At 51.8% G+C, this 22,731-nt stretch overlaps 1 long non-coding RNA gene across 1 annotated transcript; it reads left to right on the top strand.

Annotated features, from left to right (window-relative positions):
* Positions 1 to 19,995: 19,995 nt before the first annotated feature.
* LOC131415229 (uncharacterized) lies at positions 19,996 to 22,287 on the top strand. The gene is made up of 3 exons (XR_009222374.1): positions 19,996 to 20,108; positions 20,468 to 20,603; positions 22,100 to 22,287. It is a non-coding gene; the product is annotated as an uncharacterized LOC131415229 (long non-coding RNA).
* Positions 22,288 to 22,731: the final 444 nt, after the last annotated feature.

Here is a 22,731-nt window from a genome sequence, read left to right as displayed (position 1 = left end):
CGACGATACCCTTGCTAAGGGCAGCAGGGGCCAAAGGCAGCTGCACAGGCCGCAGGACGTGCTGGCGAGCTTTTCATCTGCTCAGAGAGTCCCAGGGCTGGATAGAAGGAACTCAGGAGGCCCATCTGAGGTGGAGGTCACCTCGGGGGCATGCAAGCAGAAGCTGAGGGTCCCAAACAAGTGGAATCTGAAGAGGTGACCCTCAAACTCCTTGCGGCTCTAACGTCTCTGAGTTGGAAGTCAGTCCCCTCAGTCACAGCCTCTAGCTGCCCCCTCACAGGGCTGTGCCTCTCAAACACCGCTCCCAAGGAGAGTGGAGGCTGAGGGTGAAGGCAAACTCCTACCCATGAGAACCGCTGTGATCACAGCCTCCTGCAAGGGGCTAAGAATGATGAGCAAGGGACAGAGGGACTGACCCACACGACTTCCCCTCGGATGCTGAACATGTTTGTGATTCATGGGGCCAATCAGTATCTGTCCTCCTCCTCCACTCCTGTCTCCCCAAAAGGTCATGTCAGTGTTTACTATGACATCCACAGACACATCAAGGGCATCTGGGAAGAATCATGTGTACATCTGGAGAGAAGGGAACTGTGAAATCCAGTAATATCTGCATCCATGTGTGCAGATACCGACATCTACATACAGCTGTCACATTCCTCCAGCAGCCCTGGAATACTCCACAATCATGCTGGCAGGTTTTGGCACATGGTAGCCAAACCAACTGGTGATGTCCCCAAGTGCCACCACTGCTGGGGCCTACCTTGATATTGGGGGGAGGCAGGGTGCCATGCCCCATTTCACAAAGTCTGGCTGGTGTCCAGGAGGGTCTCACAGCCTTCGACAATCATGCCCTCCATGGCTATGTTTTCCTGGATGCTCTCTGTCTCCTTTACTTCATTGTACATTATCCTGTCAGGACAGAAAATGTCAGAGACAGGCTGCCCCCATCTCTCAGGGAGAAGGGAATGCCAGGCCTCTGGCCAGACCTAGGAAGAAGGCCTGGCACCCAGCATTCTCAGGTGGAGCCTGTGGTCACAAATGGCGAGAGAACATTCATACTGAATGCCCACTCTGCTGGGCACTCTATGGGCATGATCTCACATCATCCTTCTGACAGCCCAAGGAGACAGGTGTTGGAAATGGAAATGGAGATTAATAGGTAGAAAGCAGGTCTGATTTAAAAGTCTGAACCACGTGGAACAGAGATGGCAAAACTGGAAGGACAGGAGGACAGGAAACAACCTTTCTTCATTACTCTGCCCCCCACACCACTACTGGCCTTATCTCCATCCATATAACTCCACCCACCCATCCTGCCTCAGGGCCTTTGCACTTACTGTCTCCACCCCTCCCCCAATGCACGTTATACAGTTGCTTCCTTAATGTTCAGGTCCTAGAATGGCTTAGTTTTGGAGCACCTGGCAATCCAGCTGGCTCAGGGAAAGTCTGACTCCAGTAGGCTCCAGCACATCTGGTGGGAGCAAGACACACCTTGCCCCTTAATCTGAGAATAAGGACAACTCTCCTATTTGTCCTATTATGACTGCCGCAACACCCCTCCTCCAGGAGGTGGCGCCATTTAACTGCTTTTTAAAAATAGCATTGGTGGTGGGGTCGGCCCCGTGTCTTAGGGGTTAAGTGTGCACGCTCTGCTACTGGTGGCCCGGGTTTGGATCCCGGGCGCGCACTGACACGTCGCTTTTCCGGCCATGCTGAGGCCATGTCCCACTTACAGCAACTACAAGGATGTGCAACTATGACATACAACTATCTACTGGGGTTTTGGGGAAAAAAAGGAGGATTGGCAATAAATGTTATCTCAGAGCCTGTCTTCCTCAGCCAAAAAAAAAAAAAAAAGGATTAGCGTGGATGTTAGCTCAGGGCTGATCTTCCTCACACAAAAAAAATAGCATTGGTGGGAAAAGAGATCTGTGAGTTGCCAACTTTGCTAAGAGCCTTGGTGGGTTTTCAGGAGTCTTAGGAAGATAGTAATTTTGTGGGGAGGAGCATCTGGAGAAAGTACCCCACTTACTCCAAGAAAAGCACAAACCTCTTATTTGTCTGCTGATGCCTCAAATTCTACAACCACGACCAGATCACCAAGAGGGCTGCTTAATATGCATGGCTTCTAAAGTTCTCTAGTACACACTGTCCAATTTAACACTCCCAGCAAAGAGAAATGACACTGGTGGAGCTGGATCGGTGATTAACGAACTCAGCGATGAGCAAATTACTGGGCCCCTCTGACCATCAGTTTGCTCACCTGTAGAATGTCGGAGTGAGGATGGAAGAGAATGCATTTCACGTGCTGACCCCAGGCCCAGCACACGGCAGGTGCTTGAGTAAAGGGCTGTGACCACTGTTGCTAGTATCACTGGTTGCAAGGGTGTTATTATCCAACTATTATTACCCGTTGTTTTCTGGTTATCAGACTGTGGCATGGAGACAGGGTCGCTTCCTTAGGAGCCTCAGTCCCTCCTTCCCAGCAATGTTCTTCTCAGCAACCCAGGCCCTAGCCCTCTTTTGGAAGGGATCGGGCACAGGGAGGCACTTTTCAAGGATATGCTAGTTCCCTGGATAGGGATTCATTTTTTGAAGTTAGCAAAGGTAAGCAGAACCATTTCTTTTGACGAGGGTGGGGATTTTGCTGAGGAGGGCTGTATTTGCTACAAACAAGGGGGCGATCCCAGAGTAGCAACACTAGTTTCACTGTTAGACAAGTGCCAGCTGCAGCTGCTCAGGACTCCTGCCAGCCCCGGCTGGGGTTTGTGCTGAGAGCCACACCGTCCACGCAGCTGGGGAGGAGTTCCTTGGGCCGCAGGCTTCCGGGGGAACTGGAAGTGACCACCTGGGTTACATTGAGCCCAAGAGATGAGGTTCAGGAGAAAAAGTGGGACAAAGGCCAGAGGTAGGAAAGAGCCAGCCCCAGGGGAGGAGTGTTTCTGAGCACAGCCAGGGAGGATAGGTTATCTGATGGCTTCCTGCCGGGCTGGGAGCCTTGCTCAGTTCCCCAAGGGAGGGAGAGAGGAGGATGAAAGGGCTGCTGTCAGGGTGATAGGAAAACCGTCTTCTGTGCCACTAGGGCTGTGCTCAGGCCAGGTGCAGGAGATCAGGTAGGACAAAGGATGAGTAGGCTTTGGGAAAGGGGATCAGGGTCTTGGGAAAAATGCCTTGGCACCCATGTGACTTCCTCGCCCCTGCCTGCACCGGGACAAGCCATCCCGCAGTGACGAGGAGCCTCATTGGAGCCCCAAGTCTTCTCCTTGGGGGAGTGTGCAGGATTTGGCTCCTTGGGGCACAAGAGGACTGGGGTCTCCACCCCACAATGGTTTTTGTTAGTCTGCAATCACGCTCTGATTACATCTGCTCCCTGAATGACCCTCCACTCCGGGGCCTGTGCCCTGCCCTGGTCCAGCCTGGTCCTCCCTCTGCCCACCTGGGAACCGTGTCCCTACTGGCTGCCTTTTGCTGGACTCAGGAAGCCATTTAGGGCACTGAGCAGGGCTGGAGACTGGACCCCACATGCTGCAGACTGACCTTTGCAGCTTCTGGCAGCCTATCACTGAGTACAAGGCTGCTCATCATCTCTTGGCCTCCATAACGTGCCGACCCCAGGGCTCAGCTCTTGGTGTGCATCTCGTTCCTGCCTAAACTCACTCCCTTGGTGATCTCACCAGTCTTGTGACTTTAAATACCATCTCCGAGCTGATGGCTCCTAAATGGCTCGCTCCCTTACACTCCAGACTCATACGCCCTCCTCCCTTCTTGTCCTCTCCACCACTGTTGTCCATCTCAAGCTCAACATGCCCCCAGTCAAGCTCCAATGAAGCAAGAAAGACTCCCCCTCCACACCTGCCCCTCCTGTACCTTTCTCTATCTCGGTTAGCAGCAACTCCAACCTTCTGCTTGCTCAACCAAAAACTCTGGAATCACCCTTGAGTCCCATCTTCTCTCTCCTCACATCTAATGCATCAGAAACTCCTGTTGGTTCCATCTTCAAAACACATCCCGAATCTGAACCTCCTCCTCACCTCCACTGCCACCACCTGGTGCCGGCCACCGTCAGCTGCTGCCTGGGCTTTTGTAGGCGCCTCCTCCCTGGTCCCTCTGCTTCTGCCCTGGCAGAGGAAGGTTCCCCCTTGGCTTTGAGGACTGAAAGAGGGGCAATGGAGGGGCCTTGACCAGAGGGCTGGGGCCTCTGACACTGGACAAATCATGGGATTCTCCACCCATGACGATGCCTGCTGTGGCTGCAGCCTTAGACACATGAAGGCCCATCACCCAGGACCCCGTCTGAGGCTCCTATACCACAGGTTGTGAGACACTGACACTGGAGAACAGAGGAAGTTGGCAGAGTGCCTGCGAGTCCCCTGGCAGATGGGCCTTACGTGAGTGCCCAGGACCCTTCCTCGAACCCCATCTCTGCCAGGGACAGCACACCACCCACACCATCCCACCAACTGCCCCCTGGGCTTGAGCTGTGAACTCAGATTCCTCTGAGGAACCTGCTTCCAGGTGAGGCAAGCTGGGGTCCCCCAACCCCCACCCCTTGAGATCTTAACCTGAACATGAGATTTTACCATCTGGGGCCCAACAAACTCTCTCTGGGGAGCATCCTCAGCCCTCACCTTTCCACTGGTGGGGACACCCAAGAGCCGGGCTCACACAAAGAGCACCCCCAGTTTAGCCCTTGCGTCGTCCAGGCTGTTGGCTTGATGTGCTCGTGAAAAGTGGGCCAGGAGCTCGTGCAGTGTCAGAGTGTGCCTGGGAATCTGCAGCAGGCAGAGGCAGGGGGACAGGGACAGAGGAAAGGATGGGGAAAGATGCAAGGAGAGACAGTGATGAAGCAAGTCAGAGAGAAAGCAGTAATGTAGAGAGGGAGAGAGAGACAAAGTGGATGGAGAATGGTTCTGCAGCTCCCAGCACTTCCACCAGCAGGGTTGAGGATGGACACCCACAGCACTTCTGATCTCAGACTCTAACGTGGAGGCTCTTCCAGGGTCTTGTCTGGGCCAAGAGCCCATAGCTTGAGGCTCTAAGCCGGCAGGAGGAAGGGCCTGGAGGTAGGCTCAGGACCAGGAGCTCCCACTCACCTTCCCACACTGCATGCTCTGTGGAGCTGGACAGGCCTACAGTCCACTGGGTCAGGGTCTAGCTCTAACCCCATTCTCCAGGCAGCCCAGAGCTGGGGTCTGTTATGGCCTGGGCCCTCCCGGCCATGGCCCCCCGCTGCCCCCTGCTGTCCCAAGCTGTGGCTTCCTCCCTGCTGGGGCCCTCACTGCCGTGGCCCCCCAGCAGGCTCCCCAGGCATGCGTCCTCAAGGACAGGGCTAGGTGCCAGCTGGAACATGTGGTCAGTGAGGAAGGTCTCCAGAACTATCTCCTTGCAGTCAGTTTGGCCTCATAGTGCTTCAGCAGCTTGTCAAAGTCACTGTTCTGCTTGCAGTGGGCCAGGATCTGCAGGCTGTACTGGTGGCTGGAGACCAACTCCTGATAGAAATTGACCATGGGCAGCAGGATGGCCAACAGGTCTGCTCAGGGAGATGCCTGCCCCACAAGCCCTCGGTCACCCAGTCCCACCCACAGAGGTCAGGGCCAGGCTCAGACCTCCCACCCAAAGACACCCTTGCCTTTGGGGATGACTCTGGCACCACTGCCCTATCCAGGGCCAGATAGGTGGCCCCAGGCTTCAGGACAACAGAGTCACAGATCTTTATAGAGATGGGGCCCTGTCTAGTCTGACATCTGTGTATTGGAAGGCCGGAGAGGGCTGTTGTGGGTGCTATGGTGTGCCTCGCCGCCTGAAGGGTCTGAAGGGCCACGTGCTCCGGAGCTTTGGGGGGGTTGGCTGAGACCTCTGTGGTAACTGAATTGCAGCTCCACATCCCCCTCAGCCCTGGCTCCCACAAGAGGCCTCCCTCCCATAGTGCCCCACCAGTGACAGAAGTGACCCATCCGAGGTCATAAGGTGAGTCAGTAGCTGGTCTGGAACCAGGTCTCCTGAGTCCGCCATTCCAGGGCTTCCCCAACATGACCTGCCTTCCCGAGTCACATCCCTTCAGCTGTCTGTCCCTTTATCCATGTGTCCCTGTCCTTCCACACCTTCCCAGGTTCAGCAAGGTGTGTCTGCTGCTGGCCCGCTCTGCCCCAACCTCCTGGATATACGATATCCTGCCTTCCAGCCCCCAAAATTCCAGCCAATCTCCCCAAACCTGCCCTTCAATACTTGATTGGCAGGGATAGGCCCTCTGAAACCTCTGCTTATAAACTCCATTAAAAAAGAAAAATGTGCCTCCTTTGCGATAAACTCCAAGTGGGAGCTTACACAGGGCATTCCACTACCCAAGGGACAGCACCTTCAACCACGCAACTACAGGAAGTGCAGACCTCGTCTTTCTAGGCCCGCTTCCCATTGTGACCTTGGGGAAAAGTGGGGCTCTCTGACTTAGGAAAGTGAACAACAAAATGTCACACTCAGTGTGGGAGAGGCACGATGCAGGGGTCCTGCTGTGCAGCCCTCGGGGCCATCAGGGTGGTGTAGCCAGCTCGGAGAGCAGTGACGCAAGGTGGACAGAGTGGGAGCCTTGACCCTGCTTCTACCTTTTGTTTGTCATTCTACTTTTGGAAACCTGTCCTAAGGAGACGCTCTCTCATATGAACATTTCAGATGCAGAGATGAGTGTTTCTAGTAACAAAAAGTTGCAACAAATTTAAGAGCCAATGATGGGAGATGGCTGCAGGGATGATGGCATGCTCACAGGTACTAGAGCATCATACAGCCATCAAAATCATACTTTCAGCATGAGAAAACAGTTGTGCTACAATCTTAAGTAAAAAACAAAAAACGTCAAGATTGAAATTCAATATTCATATGTGTGACATTATGTAAATAAAACGGGGGGAAAAAACCCAAGATCTGTGCATAGAAAAAAAATTTGAAGAAAACACAGCAAAATGCTTACAGTGGTTATATTTGGGATGTAGAACTATGGTTGATATAGCTTTTAAATTTTTCTGCTTCTCTAGATTGTCAAATTTTCTCAAATGGGTTCATATATATTATTTTTAAAAGGGAAATGTAGATAAGAAACTAAAAATATATCACTTCCTCCTAGAAAAACAGCTTTTGCAAACTTGTCTTTCCTCTTCTGCTCCCTCTGAGGGATTTTGCGGGTTTTAAGGGGCCGCTGTCACACCCCAGGAGGATAGAAGTGCCGCCAGCCTGGAGGAGAGGGCCTTGGAGAGGGACTTCTCAGGTGGAGCCGGGGAAAGGTGGGGCAGGGGGCCTCTGCCAGGACTGCCTGCTCACCCAGGCCCCAATGGGCCAGCTGGAGATGCAGACCTTCAGGCCTTGGCAAAGATCTGGTGCAAATCCACAATGGACTCACTGACAGAGGAGGCACAGGGTAAGCTCCGGCCACGGAGTTCCTGCCCCTCCAAAGCCCTGCCCCCCAGTCCAGCAGAGCTGAGGGGCCCAGGGAGAGGGCAGGGGCTGCCACCACCGGTGGGACTCTAGCAGCAAATGCCTTTCTCAAGTGAGACCTTATGTGAAAACACCATCAGCGGGATGGACTATGTAACTTGTGGCCCAGTGAAAAGAAAATATGCAGGACCCCTTGTTAAAAAATGATAAAATTTCAAGATGGTGACAGCAGAGCACTAAACCAAACACAGACTTTTGTAAATGCATCACACACCCCAGAAGCTGTCAGAGGATGGGAGCTGCTCTTGCTGCCAGCCTTCCTGGCACCTTCAGTGCCCACCTGCTGCGGTGACCCTAAGGGATCTTAGAGGAACTCAGGGCTTTAGAGAATTCAGAAGAAATGCCACTGATGATGTGAAAAGAGCTAGGGCTTGAGACCCACACAGAGCAGGCTCAAATCTGCCTTATGCTGCTTCTCAGTTGTTTGACCTTCAACAAGATGCCTAACATCTCTGAACCTCAGGTCTTTCCCGTAAAATATGATGACCTCTTGCAAGTAACGGGACAATTTGAGGGCCTGGTGCAGAGAAGGTGCTCAGTAAATGCTAGCTCTCCACCACCCCCTTTTGGGGGAAAACTTAGAAAAGCAAAAACACCCAGATTCTCCCAAGCACCTGCCCTGTCACCACCTAAAGAGCCCTGGGGAACCTGCCTTCTCACTGGCAGCTTAGCACCAGGCTGCTTAATGGGCCTCTGAGCACCCTCCAGCCACATTTTCCATGGTTCCCCTCCCAGCACCCTCTTCCGCGCCCATGTTCCCCAGCCAGCCATCTCCAGAACACAGCTCGGGTCTCCTCTCCCAGGATGAGCTTTAAGGATGCCAGAGAGACTTCTGTTACTTCCTGCAGCCCCCTCCCCTCCCAACTGTTCCTCCTCTGCCCCTGCTCATCACCCCCATCTCCTAAAACCCTGGAGACCTGGGAACCACCCCAATGTGTCTGGGGTTTGAGCTGAACAACAGAGGGCAAGCTAAAGGGACTCTGTCGTGCACCCCATTTGTGGACAGGAAAACAAGCTCAGAGAGAAAGTGTGAAACCACCGGGAGTCAGGGCAGCCCCAGCCTAAAAGCTTGTCCCCCTCTCCCTGCAGTTGTCTCTGTCTTTCTCTGCCACATCAGATGCCCCTCCCTGGTCCCATTCTCCACATGTGCTCTCTGCTCCTTCCCTCTGTGATGACCCAGTACTTTGGCTGTTGGAGGCCCCTGGTGGTGTTCATCTCGGGGAGCTGTCACAGGGGGCTGTCCCCTCTCCCAGCAGTTAGTGCCCTGAGGGCAAACCCCCACCCTGGGGGTCTCACTCTCTCAGTACATAAGAACAGGGGATAGAAGGTGCTGAGTGGGCGCAGAGACATCCCTGAACTGTGTGGCACAAGTCCAAAGATAGTAGCTCAGGAAATCACAAACATGCCACAGAGCCAGCTCTGCTCCCTTTTCAGGGCACGTGGCTTTGTCTCCTCAAGCCCACTTGCTGAACCACAGGAAGAATGAGCTCTGACAATTGAAGGAATGGAGCACTTTGAAAGCAAAATGGGACAGTTATCCCCTCTCCACTTCCGGGTTGCTAAAACTACCCCGGCCTGTGCTTGAAGAGCGGCTGAAAATATCTAATGGAGAAATATTCATTGCCAATGCAGGCTTTTCTATTTTTTCGATTCTCTGAGAACCTTAGCACTTGAAAAAATGGCTGTTCTTGGATCTGAACTCTAAAGAGCTAAGGGATTCACACAGAGGCTCGTGGAGAGCTCAGAGACACGTGAATGCCCAGTCAGCACCCTCACTGCCCTGATGTCATCACCCCCATGCCAGTCTGCTCTCTTTGCCAGTTCTGGGATTTGCACGTGTTATCCTTTTCTCTTTAGGATGGCAGTGTGTGTGTGTGTGTGTGTGTGTGTGTGTGTGTAAGAGTAGTCTGTATGTTAAACTGATGGCGCTCTTCTCAGAGACATCTACAGGACATCTACTCCCCAGGGACCAGAGCAAAAACCAGATGCAGTCAGGTCAGGCGTTCTGCTCCCTGCACAGGCAGCACCGGCAGTCTGGGAGCCTGATTTAAGGATTGGGCCGAGTGGGCAAAACTCTGGAAAGCTGTGAGCCTGGGGACCCTTAAGAAGCCTTGGGCCATGGCCCACCCTTGCTACGAGCCAGTGTCAGGATGGCGGCAGGAGCCCCAGCCCCACTGAGCTCGCAGACACTGCCTTTCCCTTACCCTGCAGGTCCCTTCTGGGGATGCATTTGCTTTGGATCTGGGTTGGCTTGGCTAACGTCCAAGCCTGCTCAGTTGACCCTTGTCAACGATGGCAATGGTGAGTTGGGATTTTGGCTTATACACCAACTCTCCGGCTAGAGTCCAGCTCTGGCTGCCCAACCTGGCTCAATGCCTGGCATCTCAGCTGAGCCCTGCCCACTTGCCACCCCACAGTCTGGCCTTCTTGGCCCATTACAGGCAATCCCTCGCTTGCCACACCCCTTAGGGGCACTGGTCATTGGCTCCTGCCCCAACCAACTCCCCTGTCTGGAGACAGTGTCTTTAATCCAGAATGCATTTAGTCAGTGCAGTCATTGATGGAGGAATTAGTCCATGGTTTTCTCTCTTTTGTTAGCAGTCAAGGTTTTGCTAAAGATCTCTGTACTTCTTGCTTTTCAAACAGTTGCCACACAATTCAGTTCTCTCTCCTTCATTCTTGATTCCCTCTGACCTGTTCCAAGCCTAAGAGATGCCCATCTCTGTCTCCCTTTGTGCCAATCCTGTCAGCATGTCCTGATGGTGTCTCTGTGGTGGGCACCATGCTGGGCACGGGTGAGACACAGCTGGAGATGGATAAGTCAGATCCCTTCCCTGGAGGAGCTTCCAGCCTAAGAAGGGTGTCAGATACCCACAGAGGTAACTTATACTCCGACAAAGTGAGGCCAGAACAGAGGTGGGCCCCTACTGCAGTGGGAGGGTCTCACCGTGCAAGCCACAAGCTCTACCCAGAGGTTTTGCAGGACAAAAGGGGAGCCCAATTGGGCTGGCCCCGTGGTGTAGCAGTTAAGCGCATGTGCTCTGCTTCTGGAGGCCCAGGTTCGGATCCCGGGTGCGCACTGATGCACCGCTTGACCCGGAGTGCTGTGGTGACGTCCCATATAAAAGTGGAGGAAAATTGGCACAGATATTAACCCATAGCCAGTCTTCCTCAACAAAAAGAGGAGGATTCGCATGGATGTTAGCTCAGGGCTGATCTTCCTCACGAAATAAAAATAAAAAGGAGCCCAACAGGTGTGCTATAGGATGGAAGAAATTGGAGCAGAGGGGATGGTGTGAACAAAGATGCAGAGTTCGACAGGGTGTTGAGTGCAAGACAGCAGGGGTGTGGATGGCAGGAGGAACATGGGAAACAGGACTCAAGGCACAGAGTGGGCCCTACAGAGGGGCTGACTGGGGAGGGGTCAAGGCGGCCCTCTAAATGTCAAAGTTGGTTTGCAAACCTGATTCCACGGCTACAGTTTTACCTTAAACCCTGAAGTAAAGATCTCTGCAGTTTCTTGCAGAGTCAGCCTTCCAGGATTCTGAGTGCTCCCAAGCCAGGAAAATACCACGACCATCTCTAAATTCTTACTCTGCCCTTTAAGGCTGCCTGAGCCGTTCCAACTTACTTCCAATCGTAAATGGGATAAAAATAGCTATTAAAACAATGAAATGGTGCCAAACTGAGGATTCTATAGGAGGGGAGGATTCTTCTCAGAGGAGGATGCTCCCTTTGTTTTAGATGGTCCTTGGAGCTTTTTGGTTACAAAAGATGAGGCCCAAGAGGGCTGTTTAGATGGGAGAGAAGAGAGTGAGCAAAACTGGATAGTTTTGTTTAATAAATTTTGTGCAGACTTTTGTTTAGGTGTCATCTCCCATTACCTCTAGGGAGACATGGCTGTGGGTGGAGCCTCCGGGAGTAGAGAGTATACAGGGAGTAGAGACAGGGCCGGTGTCCTCTAAGTGTTACCTGTGCACAGCCCACTTAGAAGGGCCTAATGCCTGGTTTAAGGCTCTGCTGTTGCTGCCTTGAAATTCTTAAGAGCCCTGCAATTTTATTTTGCACTGGGCCCAGCAAAGTATTTAGCTGGTCCTGAAAAAATGTGTAGACAAGTGTATATTAGTAAAGGATTAACGACCAGCTCTCTGAAAGAAAAACTCTGACTGGTAGCACTGGCTGATTTCCATGGTGAAAACATTCCTACCTTGGCCCATTTTAAGTTACCAAAGTGTGAATAACAATCTTTCAAGATTCTTGAAAATTTCACAACTGACTTACAAGTTGGTATGAGCCAGCTCCAGCATATCACTGGACGAGGGTGAGGGTCTTGGCAGATAAAGGGATTATGAACACCCACACCACCAACAAAATGGCAGTTGGGAGCATGTGGAGAGAGGCCAGTGTGAGGAGAGGAGGTCAGCAAGAAGTCCCTATAGCAGGAAAGGCTGAGTGACAGGAGGGCAAGGATGTCTTCTATTCACCTTTAAGCTGTTTTCTGCTGCAGTAGTGCAAACCCCCTCGACTGTATCTAAGCATTTCAGAAAGCCCGGTCCATACTTGGCTGGTGTTGGGGGCTTGGGGAGTGAAGGAGGAGCCAGTTGGGTGTCATTAGGGCTTTCCTGGATACTCTGGTTCTCCTCCTGGGACAGGGCAGGACTGTACTGCCCAGGACCCTGAAGTCCGGTGTGGTCATGTGACTCACTTTGTCCAATGAAACGTGAGCAGATCTGTCAGGCACCATTTGCCATGATCCATCCCCTGCCATGGGACTGGTGAATTTCCTGATGGTGGAGCCCCATCAGCCTGTGTCCCTGTCTCTGAGTGAGAATGTTGTGGAGCAGAACCCACAATGGACACACAGTGTGAGAGAGAAAGCAATCTTTGTTGTTTTAAGCCACTGAGATTGGAGGCAGTTTGTAATTGCAGCAGAATCTAGCTCCACCTGATGGACACATGGAGTGACCACACGGGGTAAGGAGCAGTCAAGACTGAGTGAAGACAGCCATTGTGAGAAGTGATACAAGAAGTCAGGAGAACAGAATTGGAAATCAGATGTGGCCGGGAAAATGGAAGACCCTGAAAATCCTCAGGAGTATGTGGGATGGGGTTTGAGGAATTTTTCTGGCTATCAGGTGGACCATGAGAGCTTGAGGCCATCCAGGTGACACAGTGGTTCCCAAACATTCACCTTTTATCTGGCCCGTCTCCCCAGCAAGGAAGGAATCAGTTGTGGGGCAGCCACAGGCCAAGGATCTACAGCCAGGAGACCCAAGGTTAAGCCTGGATTCTAGCACTGGAAGTGACCTTGGAGTGACCTTGGTTAAGTCCCTTCCTCTTCTGTGGACCTTTGAGTTCTCAAATCCCTCCCAGCTCTGATGTTCTAAGACCCTCTGTTTTTTTCAAGTGCGTCACTGATCACTTACTTGGCTCCTCAGCTCCTCCTGCCTACCTGATGGCCTATTTCCTGGGAAATGGGCTCTGTTTCACTTTCCTGGAGCCCCTCCAGAGCACACAGGTGCCCTCTGCCCTGCAGGATGTGTGTGTGTGAGAGAGACTGAGTGAGAGAGAGAGAGAAAGGGAGAGAGCGAGCGAGCTAGAAACTACAACCAGAAAGCTTTACCAAGCTGATCTTTCAAAATCTTCTTTAAAAAAACCATTTGCCCTGGAGAGTAATGCACTCAGTTGGAAACGTTGCTCCAAGTTCCCACCAAAAAGGCCTATGCTGTCACACTGACACACACACACACACATACACAGACACACACAAATACTTTCACTCCAAACCGACCAGTTTGGTGCACTCCAGCACCAGAGAGGGCCCTGCCATTTGCACCCACCCCTTCTCTGGCCTATCAACCCCCAAAATCTTTGAAGGCCATATGCGAGATGAACCCACCCCCTCTTGGCAATAAAATGACTCATTTTCTACCTGGGTTCACACCCCAAGCTCTATTATGGTGCCAGTCACACTCTACCACAATCAGACCTTAAGGGTAGAAACTTCCATCAAGCCCTTACAGAGTAACTACTATGTGTGAGGCAGAAGGGACAGAGTGATAAAGGATACCACTGCCTTCAAGGAGGTCCCACCAGGTAAGGTGGGGACAGACTTGAGGAGTCGGCTCTGATGTGGTATGCTGAGGGTGAGAAAGCTGTGGGAGCAGGGGGCATGAAACACAATCTTGGATGAGAGTCCCCAGGAGGAGACATTGGAGTTTGGTAGGATTCCACCAGGCAGGGAAGTTTGGGGGTGGCAGGGGTACTCCAAACAGAAGGCCAGGAGGTGCACAGATCTTGACCAGGGAGCACTGGCTGGAGCCCCATATGATAGAGGGAAGAGGAGCCTGGGGAAGAGGATGAGGCAGTGTTCAGCTGATCTTAGGCAGTTAGTGAACAAGTGAGTGAATCACACCCTGGATCATGAAGCCACTAATCTGGTTCTGGTCCCTAGACCTATTCCCTGGCCCCTAGCAAAGACTCAGCTTGGTTTGAGGGATATGTGTAGGGCTAGGATAGATCTCAGAATGAACCAGATGGTTTAGACACGGTTTAGACACATGGTTTAGCTCCCATCCCAGGAGCCACGTGAGAAGAGGCTACGAGTGGCAAGCCTGGCAAGTAGACACTCAGACCGAGTTCTAGTCCTGGTTCTGCCATCTCCCAGATGTGTGAGCTTGGGCAGGTGACTTGAGTTCTCTGAGCCTGCTTCCTCATTCGATCCTATGAGGGTGGTTATGGGGACTGACTAATGAAGCATGTCTGACAGTGCCTGGTGCAGGATAGAGGAGGTGTGTGGAATCTGAAATTTTTGTTCAACCTCAAGTTCCAAGCTGATGTGACCGTTAGTTCAGAGTTTGGCAACGGCACCATAAGGTGGAATTGGCAACTTCAGATCTTTGAACATTCCAGGCAGAGCTGGCTTCAAGGGCGTGTGATGGGGTCCTATGCTCGGAAGGCCCCATGCTGGGGGCTTCAAGTTCTGCAGTTGCCACCCTGAAGTTCTTAATCATTTCTCTTTGAATTTGTGTTTCACGAGTAACATCTGATGGAACAATGGAGCACACCCCAGGGGCGTGGAGCCTCAGCCCCCATGTGTTCCTGCCTCCTGCTTCCTCCCTGGGATGGTTTCTCAGCTGCTGGCTCCCAACACGCCAGCACCCCAGAACCCATGACCTCGTCTATGTTCTGTCTGGGAGCAAATGGGTTGAGTCAGCCAGGAAGACTCACATCCCACCGTGAGTCACCCTCCACCCTCTGCAGGGACCTCGGTGTAGGTGCACAAAGGGTGGGTGCAGTGCACTCCCGATGGTGTCTCAGGGCAGGGCAAGGAGACAATACCTGGGCACTAGACGGGTGACTCAGCAGGGGCATCTCGCCCACTCCTCATCTAGGTACCAAGTGTATCCTGGCACAGAGGTTAGAGGAGGTCGGATGTTGAAATGGAGGGGTCGCCTGTCTGCCATGGGTGGGCTGTGAGAAGGGGAGGTCGACTTTCCCAACTCCACCTAGGGCCTTGCGTTTTTCCCTTGCATCAGGCCCTACAAATCATGTAGTTGACCCTGGTTAGAATCTATGTTTCCATTTTCCCGTCTTCAGCTCAGAGTCCACGGTCCTCGTGTGACGTGGCCAAATGGCTCTGAGCATCTGGTGAGCACTGGTGAGATGAGGGGGGAGAGGAAATCAGATCATTTGGGTAGACAGCTGGTGAGGGGCGTCTAAGAGACAGAGAGCCAGCACCTCCCAAGATTTAATGTAAATGGCAATCAACTAGGATGTTCTGAAAGTGCAGATTCTGATTCCGGAGGTCTGGGCAGGGCCTGAGATTCTGCATTTCTAACATGCTCTTGCTTCATGGGCCACATTTTGAGTAGTTAAGTTCTAGAAGGCTTAACCTAGCAACAGCGTGACCTCCAGACCGATGCGCAGTGAGCCCCAGTAGGAGCTTTTATGACAGGCAGAGGGCACGACTGCTTGGAACTGACACAGGAGCTCACACTGTGATGACCTACCAGGGACTCTGTGTTGCCGGACTCTTCAGTTGATAATGTGGGAATGCTTAGTCAACGTGGTCATCAGCAGAGTAACTAAAAACTCGCTCATAAATAACCTCACTCAATCCTCACACTCTTGTCAGGCAAGTAAAGAAAGGCTGTTTTATAGATGAAGGAATGGAGGCACAGAAGATGGAGGGTCGTACTCCAGGTTGCAACTGTCAAGTGGCAGAGGTAGGATCTGAACTCAGATCTGACTAAGGCCCTTCCAACTCTGCCAGCATCACTAAATTTAAGTTTGGAGGCTGGCCTCGCTGTGGCTGGAAGCTGGTCCCCCTGCCCGTCATGTGCCCCCTGGTGCTCCCTGCAGGAGCCCGGAGTGTGAGGTGTTGGCCCTGTGCCTTGGGCCCCCTAGCCAGCCTCCTCTGCACCCTTAGCCAGCAGTCACCTCTGCCTTCAGCCACTCAATATGGATCTTCCCATCCTCGATCTGCTTCCGTAGCTGCTTGGCCACTGTCTTCTCATCTCCACGATGTGCAGCAGGTGCAGGTACTTCTGCATCAGTGCTTCGTGCTCCCTGGCCAGGGTCTGGTAGATGTGGACAGACATATGTGATAAGACACTGCCTTCTTGTCCCCCAGAGATCCAAGCAGAAGTGGGGCTCCCCCACTGACTGCAATTAGAAGATCCTGACTCCCAGACATGGTGCACAGGGCCTTGACCTGGCTGCTGTGCTGTTACCGACTGCTCTGGCCCCTTCTCCAGCTGCTGTCTCACACTCTGACCTCTAGTTCCTCTAACCGATCCTGTTCTCTCCCCTCCCCCTCCAATCCACCCCCCGGGCCTTTGTACAGGCTCACTCTCTTGTTAAGGGGAATGCATCTAGTGACTTTAAGTTAAAGTCAATGCTCAAATGGAACAACAAAGCCCAGATGACAGTACATCTGTTTACAACATGTTTCACTGAATATTTTGAGTCCACTGTTGAGACCTACCACTCAGAGAAAGAGATTCCTTTCAAAATATGACTCCTTACTGGCAAGTGCTGTGATTCCCATGCAGAGACTGATGTGTGCCCCCCTCCACACACACACAGAAGTTAGGAAAAGTCTTATGACTCACATAATAGAGGTCTCCGAGGAGAGCAGGTCCAGAAACTCAAGCAGCTCTGAAATGGTTTGAGGGAGCAAGGAAAGGAGCCTGGCCTGGGTTTTTATTGTGGTTGGGAGTTTTAAACAAAAAATATTCAATGACATTTGTCCAAGATTGTAAGGCATATTTTATTCAGCAACACTATGATACGCAGAGACCACTGTCATGGGATTCACAGTGGGGGAGAAATGAGGTTGGGCTCGACTCTGAATGCAGCATGGGCAAGTGGGAATTCATGGCCAGGCAGCATGGTGGGGGTCAGGGGATGGAAAATTACTAAGAAAAACTCAAGTTTTGGGGTTTCTTGCTAACCTGACCTAACAGGATTCTTACCAAAGAGAGGCCAGAGTGATCAGACACCACCTGAGGGATGGTGGAGGAGGAGGAGGAGCCTGAACAAATCTCAAGTGTGATCAGACATACAGGTGTGGGTTCTGCATAAATTGACTTAGCAATGTTCTTGCTAGAACTGGATTTTACAAGGAATTGCACAGACAGGCATACAACAAGGTTCAGGGGCCTGACTAAAGTTTGGTCAAAGCAAGAAATCTTTGCCAGGGCTGAGACCAGGGCAAGACTTCTGCACACAGACAAGGACTTGTGTCATTGGATCCGAAGCCAATGCCAGAGAAGGGAGCCTCTGGACATACTCCTCAGCTTGTCCAGGTGTGGACACGAGGGGAAGAGGGAGAGGAGAGGCATAAGCTGTCAGCACACATCAAAAATGCAATGAGTCTGACCACTCATTGCAAGGACGAACATGCGTAGAAAAATATGCATTCACAATGGCTTGTTTTCATATAAAGAAACACTAACAGGATGCTCAAGAATGATCAGAACTGTGCACTGGGGGTGGCGGGAGTAACAGCGCTGGAGGGGACCCAGAAATGTTGGCAGTGACTCTTCTGAGGTTAGACTTTTCTATCTTACAGATTTATCTAATATAAACAGAAATTTACACATACCATGTTTTCCCATTTAATAGCTTTTCTTTAATTTTAACTTCTGTACATAGGAAACCATTCTAAGATTTAATTCCTTTAGCACACTAACGGTTACAAAAGAGTAAGCATACGAAATCAAATTTTTATATCTCTCACTAACTAAAAGGACAAGCTGCATCCTAGTTTGTCCTTCCACTGTATCTCACACAGGCAGGATTTTCAGGAATCAGTGGCACATTATAATGCAATATGGGGTTTGGGTTTAGCTCCTTAAACATAATAGGATTAGTTTGATTAATTTTCTTCACATCAATTAAAATAGAAATTCTATTGTTTTAGCTTTTTAAATCTCAATGTTCTCTAGGGACATGCACATGCAAACACTGATGTAAAAATGAAACATGCACCTGAAAACTTTAACACATTCATTTCACATCTTGAGATTCTCTTGCCTAAAAAGAATAAAACTTCTATTTTGTTCAAAAATTTTCTTGCCTTGCTGACATTATATCTCTCAATCAATTCACATTTTTAAGCCCAAGAAATTCAAAATGTTATTTCTCATACAGGAAATAAAATTACAAAGAACTAAGAGAAACCAGAAGCACAGGACTGCAGTGTTCAATCGATACAGGAATCCAAAGGAAAGAAACACAAATACTGGGATCAGCACAGATAAGCAGCCTTCTTCCCACAGGACAGAAGGAAAGCCACATTCAGAAAGTTAAACATGGGGGCCAGCCCTGTGGCTTAGCAATTAAGTGCACACGCTCCGCTACTGGAGGCCCGGGTTCAGATCCCTGGCACACACCAACGCACCGCTTCTCCGGCCATGCTGAGGTCGCATCCCATATATAGCAACTAGAAGGAGTTTCCCCTCCCAAACTGCCTAAAGAATTTAACAGAAGACCTGTTTCAGGAAGGACCCAATATCATATGATGGCTGTAATATAATATAAAATAGATGTTACACTAGGAAAGGCACCACCAACAAGCCCATTTTATCTAAATTTCTGTCTCTCCCTGGCCACATTCTCTATAGCCTGCCCTGAAAAGAGTTGTACAAACATTTGCATTTCTATCTCCATGTGAATTGTCTTCTTCCCCTCTGAAATCCCAAACCACTACTCCTCGAACACCTTCCACACCTTTAGCTACAATACAATACTTAAGCAAGCAGCTTCGACAGAATGAGGAGTTTCTCCCATGTATACATGTTATTAAAGTTGGTAATATTTTCTCCTGCTAGCCTGTCTTTTAATTACTTGGACAGCCATAAGAACTTTAAGTGAAAGGGCAGCGGAGGATTCTCCCTCCTGCCCAACACTAACATTGACCAAAGCACCAATACCCCACCCCTGCCCCCCAACACATTGTATTCGGACCCCAATAAGTTAAGGCCCAATGAGATGCATTGTTTCTCTTTCTCATCATAGAAAAAGAAGTTGGAATGATCTATCAGTCAACAAAATCATTCTTGTGTTGTGAGCATTGGAGTAGTTTCCTCCCCTCCAGCCTACAACATAACTTCAAAGGAGTTAGAGAGCTTCCACTTCTTAACTCCTGGAGGGGAAGGAAAAAGCCTCCCAAGAACCAGCTCTCTAGCCCCACCCAACGCCCCACCTACCCTCCCAGATGCCCCACTGCCCCTCCCACCTCAGCGGCCTTGAGTCTGTCAGGCTGGCGCCCCAGCCCCACCCAGCACCACCCTTTCCTTCCCTGACCCCCCACTACCCCTCGGCCGTAGGCCTGTCAGGCCGGCGCCCGAGTGCCAAGGGTGGAGGGAAAGAGTGTCCAGAGCTGCAGGGATCGGGCTGTCAGACATGCAAGTCTCACTACAGGAGCCACCACCGCCCACTCTGCACGAAGACCCACTCCACCCAGCAGTCCTGCCCCAAACTGCGCCTGCCAGTCCAACGGCCAATGGCCCAGGCGAGTGCAGCTTCCCAGGCCTCCTGGCGCGAGCATGCCCTCACCCACGTCCCTCTTCCCACTGCCCCGGAGAATGAGTGCAACGCGATGAGCAGCCGCTGTGGCCAATCCGGCTGAGCAATGCAGGCAGGGCTGGAAGTGTGGGCGGAAGTGCATCATTTGCCATGTGGGTGTATGGCGGGTCCCCTTGTGGAGGGCCAGCCACACTTTCGCTCCACCACGGTTTGCTTCCTTCACTCTGAACACTGCAGCAGCGACCCATTGGGGCAGCAGAACAGACGAGTTTGGGCAGCGCTACCCTGGGGTGGGCGCGTCAGTCGGCATTTTGCCTAGGCCCACAGTCATGGTCATCTTGTTTTACAGAGGACGGACGGGTGCATGCCACCATCTTGCAGTCCTGCGGGGTGTGGGGAGCAGCTCCCATGTGCTGCAGAGTGTTGCTGCAAGCCCTTATCCTTGTGGCAGTCCTGCTGCGGGCCAGTGAGAAGTGGGGAAAAGCCTGGCAGCTCAACAACCTGAGGCCCAAGATGGTGATCGCTGCACTGCCGCGAACTGCTCCCACTGCCGGGCAATGAGGAGAAACGGCTGTCGCCTTCCACAGGTAATTGGCCATCGCCGCCTGGTCAGCCTCTGTCGCGGTCCAACCTGAGGCGGGCGGCACTCTGTGCTCGGGGCCTCAGGGCCGGTCCAGTGGGTGAGTCAGCGCCAGGCACTGTGTGGCCTTGGTCTGTGCCACCATCTCTGCTCCGGGCGCCTCGGGTCACCGCGGCCCCCCCATGGCCACCAGCGCCCACCTTATGGCCTCCACCACCTTCTCACTCCCACCCCATGACCACCCTGTCCTCCACTGATTCGGGCTGAGGCCAACAATGTCGAGAAACGGGGCATTCTGGAAACTCTCTTCCTTAGGGTTACTATCCTCTTGCACTTGCTGTGACTTTTCTGCTCTTTTGATGGCAGGGAGCCTGCCTTGATCTCTGTGATCAGGAATGTGGCTGAGCAAATGGAGCTTGTACCTCCAGGATGGACGTGCCTCCCAGATGCTAGTTGCTAGAAGAGTCCTGGCAGTGGAGGGAAAGTTGGCTCTGCACTGAAGGTGAGTCCTGGAAAGGAATCTGACAGTGGACTCTGCACTCTGTATCTGACAGCATCCTCGGTGGAGGAGGGTGCGGCCCCTCCTCATTGGGAGGCTCACCCCAGGGACTCGGGGAAGGGGCTCCTCTCTTCACTTCTTCCTTGGGATCCCATAGCATGGTGAGGCGTTTGCCTTTCCCCTGGCCTGGCTCCCTTCATGAGGGCTTCTGGAATTCAGCCAGTTCAGCCAGTCCTTTCCTGTGGACTCCGCACTGGAGGTCCCAGAACAGTGCACTGAAGACCTTCTACTTTGAAAACCTCCTGGCAGATCCTTCTGTTTTGCATTGCAGGTTCTTGATGAATTTTGAAAGACCTGAATGCCACTTGTCTGTAGTCTTATTGAAGGTTTACAGTGGTTTGTTCTAAGTCGGAAGTCGTTACAATCTATCCAAAGAACTAGTAATATGAGCTTGTTTCAGAGGTCAGCCGCCATGCTTTCTTGACAGAACTTTCAGAGCCTATGCCCCAAAAGTTATGTTACTGTTTTTGAAAATGAGGCCAAGCATTGCAGAGAAGGTTGCTCTTGGCATGTGTCATGGTCTAACGTGGTCTGGGGGCAAAGGAGGTGGAGGTCCTTTGGTAACTAGTCACAAAGCATTGAGGAGGGTTAGAAGGGCATGTTGCTTGGAACTCCCTGAGGACCTAGTATCCACCTGGTCTGGTCCACAGCGGCCTCAGGGGGTTAGATGACCTCAGGTGGAGCAGAAAACCCTCGGGAGAGACGACCCCAACCCCCCACGTGCACAGTTTGGTCTAAATAGAGATTTTACCTTAATGAGGAGAAGAGATTATGAAGTGTCTTGGTCAGTACCTTGCAGAGCCTCGTTGCTCTGTACAGGGAGCCGCTTTCCTCCTGGTAGTGGGAGGACAGGAGGAACATAGATCTGAAGCTCTTGGGGCTGACCTCTTGGCAGCAGTCTCGCATCCTCAGCTGCTTGAGCAGAGCTAGGGCCAGGTGCACTGCTGGGTGCCTGGGAGGCTCTGCTGGCCGATACTTGGCCTGGCTTTGAAATAGGAGGACCAACCCTCCCCATTTTAGCACCCCAAGTCCTGCATCCCAGGGACAGCAGGAGGGTTGGGCAGCCATGAGCTTCTAAGAACTATTTCTGAGACTTCTTGAAGACTTTCCTGTTGTCTTGATGCCATCCTGTGTTATCTGCTCAAGCGTCTGTGTCCCTACAGGGCCCTTACCACAGCCTGGGAAGAGGTCCTCACCTTCCTTCCTTCTCTGCCCTACAGATGGTCAGCTCCTTAAGGTAGACAGTGGGTGTTTCATCTTTCTATTCCAGTAATAACTTGCAAGCAGAAGGTGTTCCTTAAATTTTTACTAAAGGTTTAAATGGGCAAAGTGGCTACAGGTGTGGATGTTCACAAAAACACTTATTTTGCCTCTATAGTTGATTATTTTAGGGGGAGACATTTAATTCTTTCTAATTACTTTTTCATTTATTCTTGCAGGCTCCACATAAAGGGCTCAAAACGTCTGGTTCAGTGGTTAAAAGCTGTTCACAGGGATGACTGGAACCCACTAAGCATTCTTTCATCTGTAGTGAACATTTCACCAAAAAAAGCTCTTGGAAAGGCTGGAGGGTCAGTACTACGTGCTCAAGCCATGGCCGTGCCCTCAATCTTCCACCCAACTGAGAAGGGAGGGTTGAAGGCCACGGCCACCCCAGGATAAAGGACACCAGGAAGGCCACTGGGGACCTGAGGAACATGCGAGTGAAGCAGATGGGAAAGGAGCTGCAGGTTCATCGTCGTCCTTGAGGGAAAACCTGAGGGCCCAGCCGGGGTCGCGCAAGTTGAAACGAGCTGCTCTGCAGGGTCAACCCACACCCAGTGCTGCCCAGGAAGCCGCCAGTCAGGATTGGGTGCAGAATCTCTGGAAGGAACTCCAGGAGACAGTGTGGTCTCCACAGCGTCAGGCAGCCAGGGAGATGCAAACACCTCTGCTGTAGATGCTGGTGATGAGACCCCCTCTTCCCTGCCAGGGCCTGCTAGCTAAGAGTGGCATTTCTTATCCCTCAGAATCTGGGATGTGCAGATTTATTGGCTGGCTTCCTTCTTGCAGTTTCTTCTCAGAGCACACA

This window comes from Diceros bicornis, chromosome 16, assembly GCF_020826845.1.
Source record: "Diceros bicornis minor isolate mBicDic1 chromosome 16, mDicBic1.mat.cur, whole genome shotgun sequence".
Classification (NCBI taxonomy): domain Eukaryota; kingdom Metazoa; phylum Chordata; class Mammalia; order Perissodactyla; family Rhinocerotidae; genus Diceros; species Diceros bicornis.
Note: the sequence above shows the minus strand (reverse complement) of the source record. Positions and strands in the feature narration are given on the sequence as shown.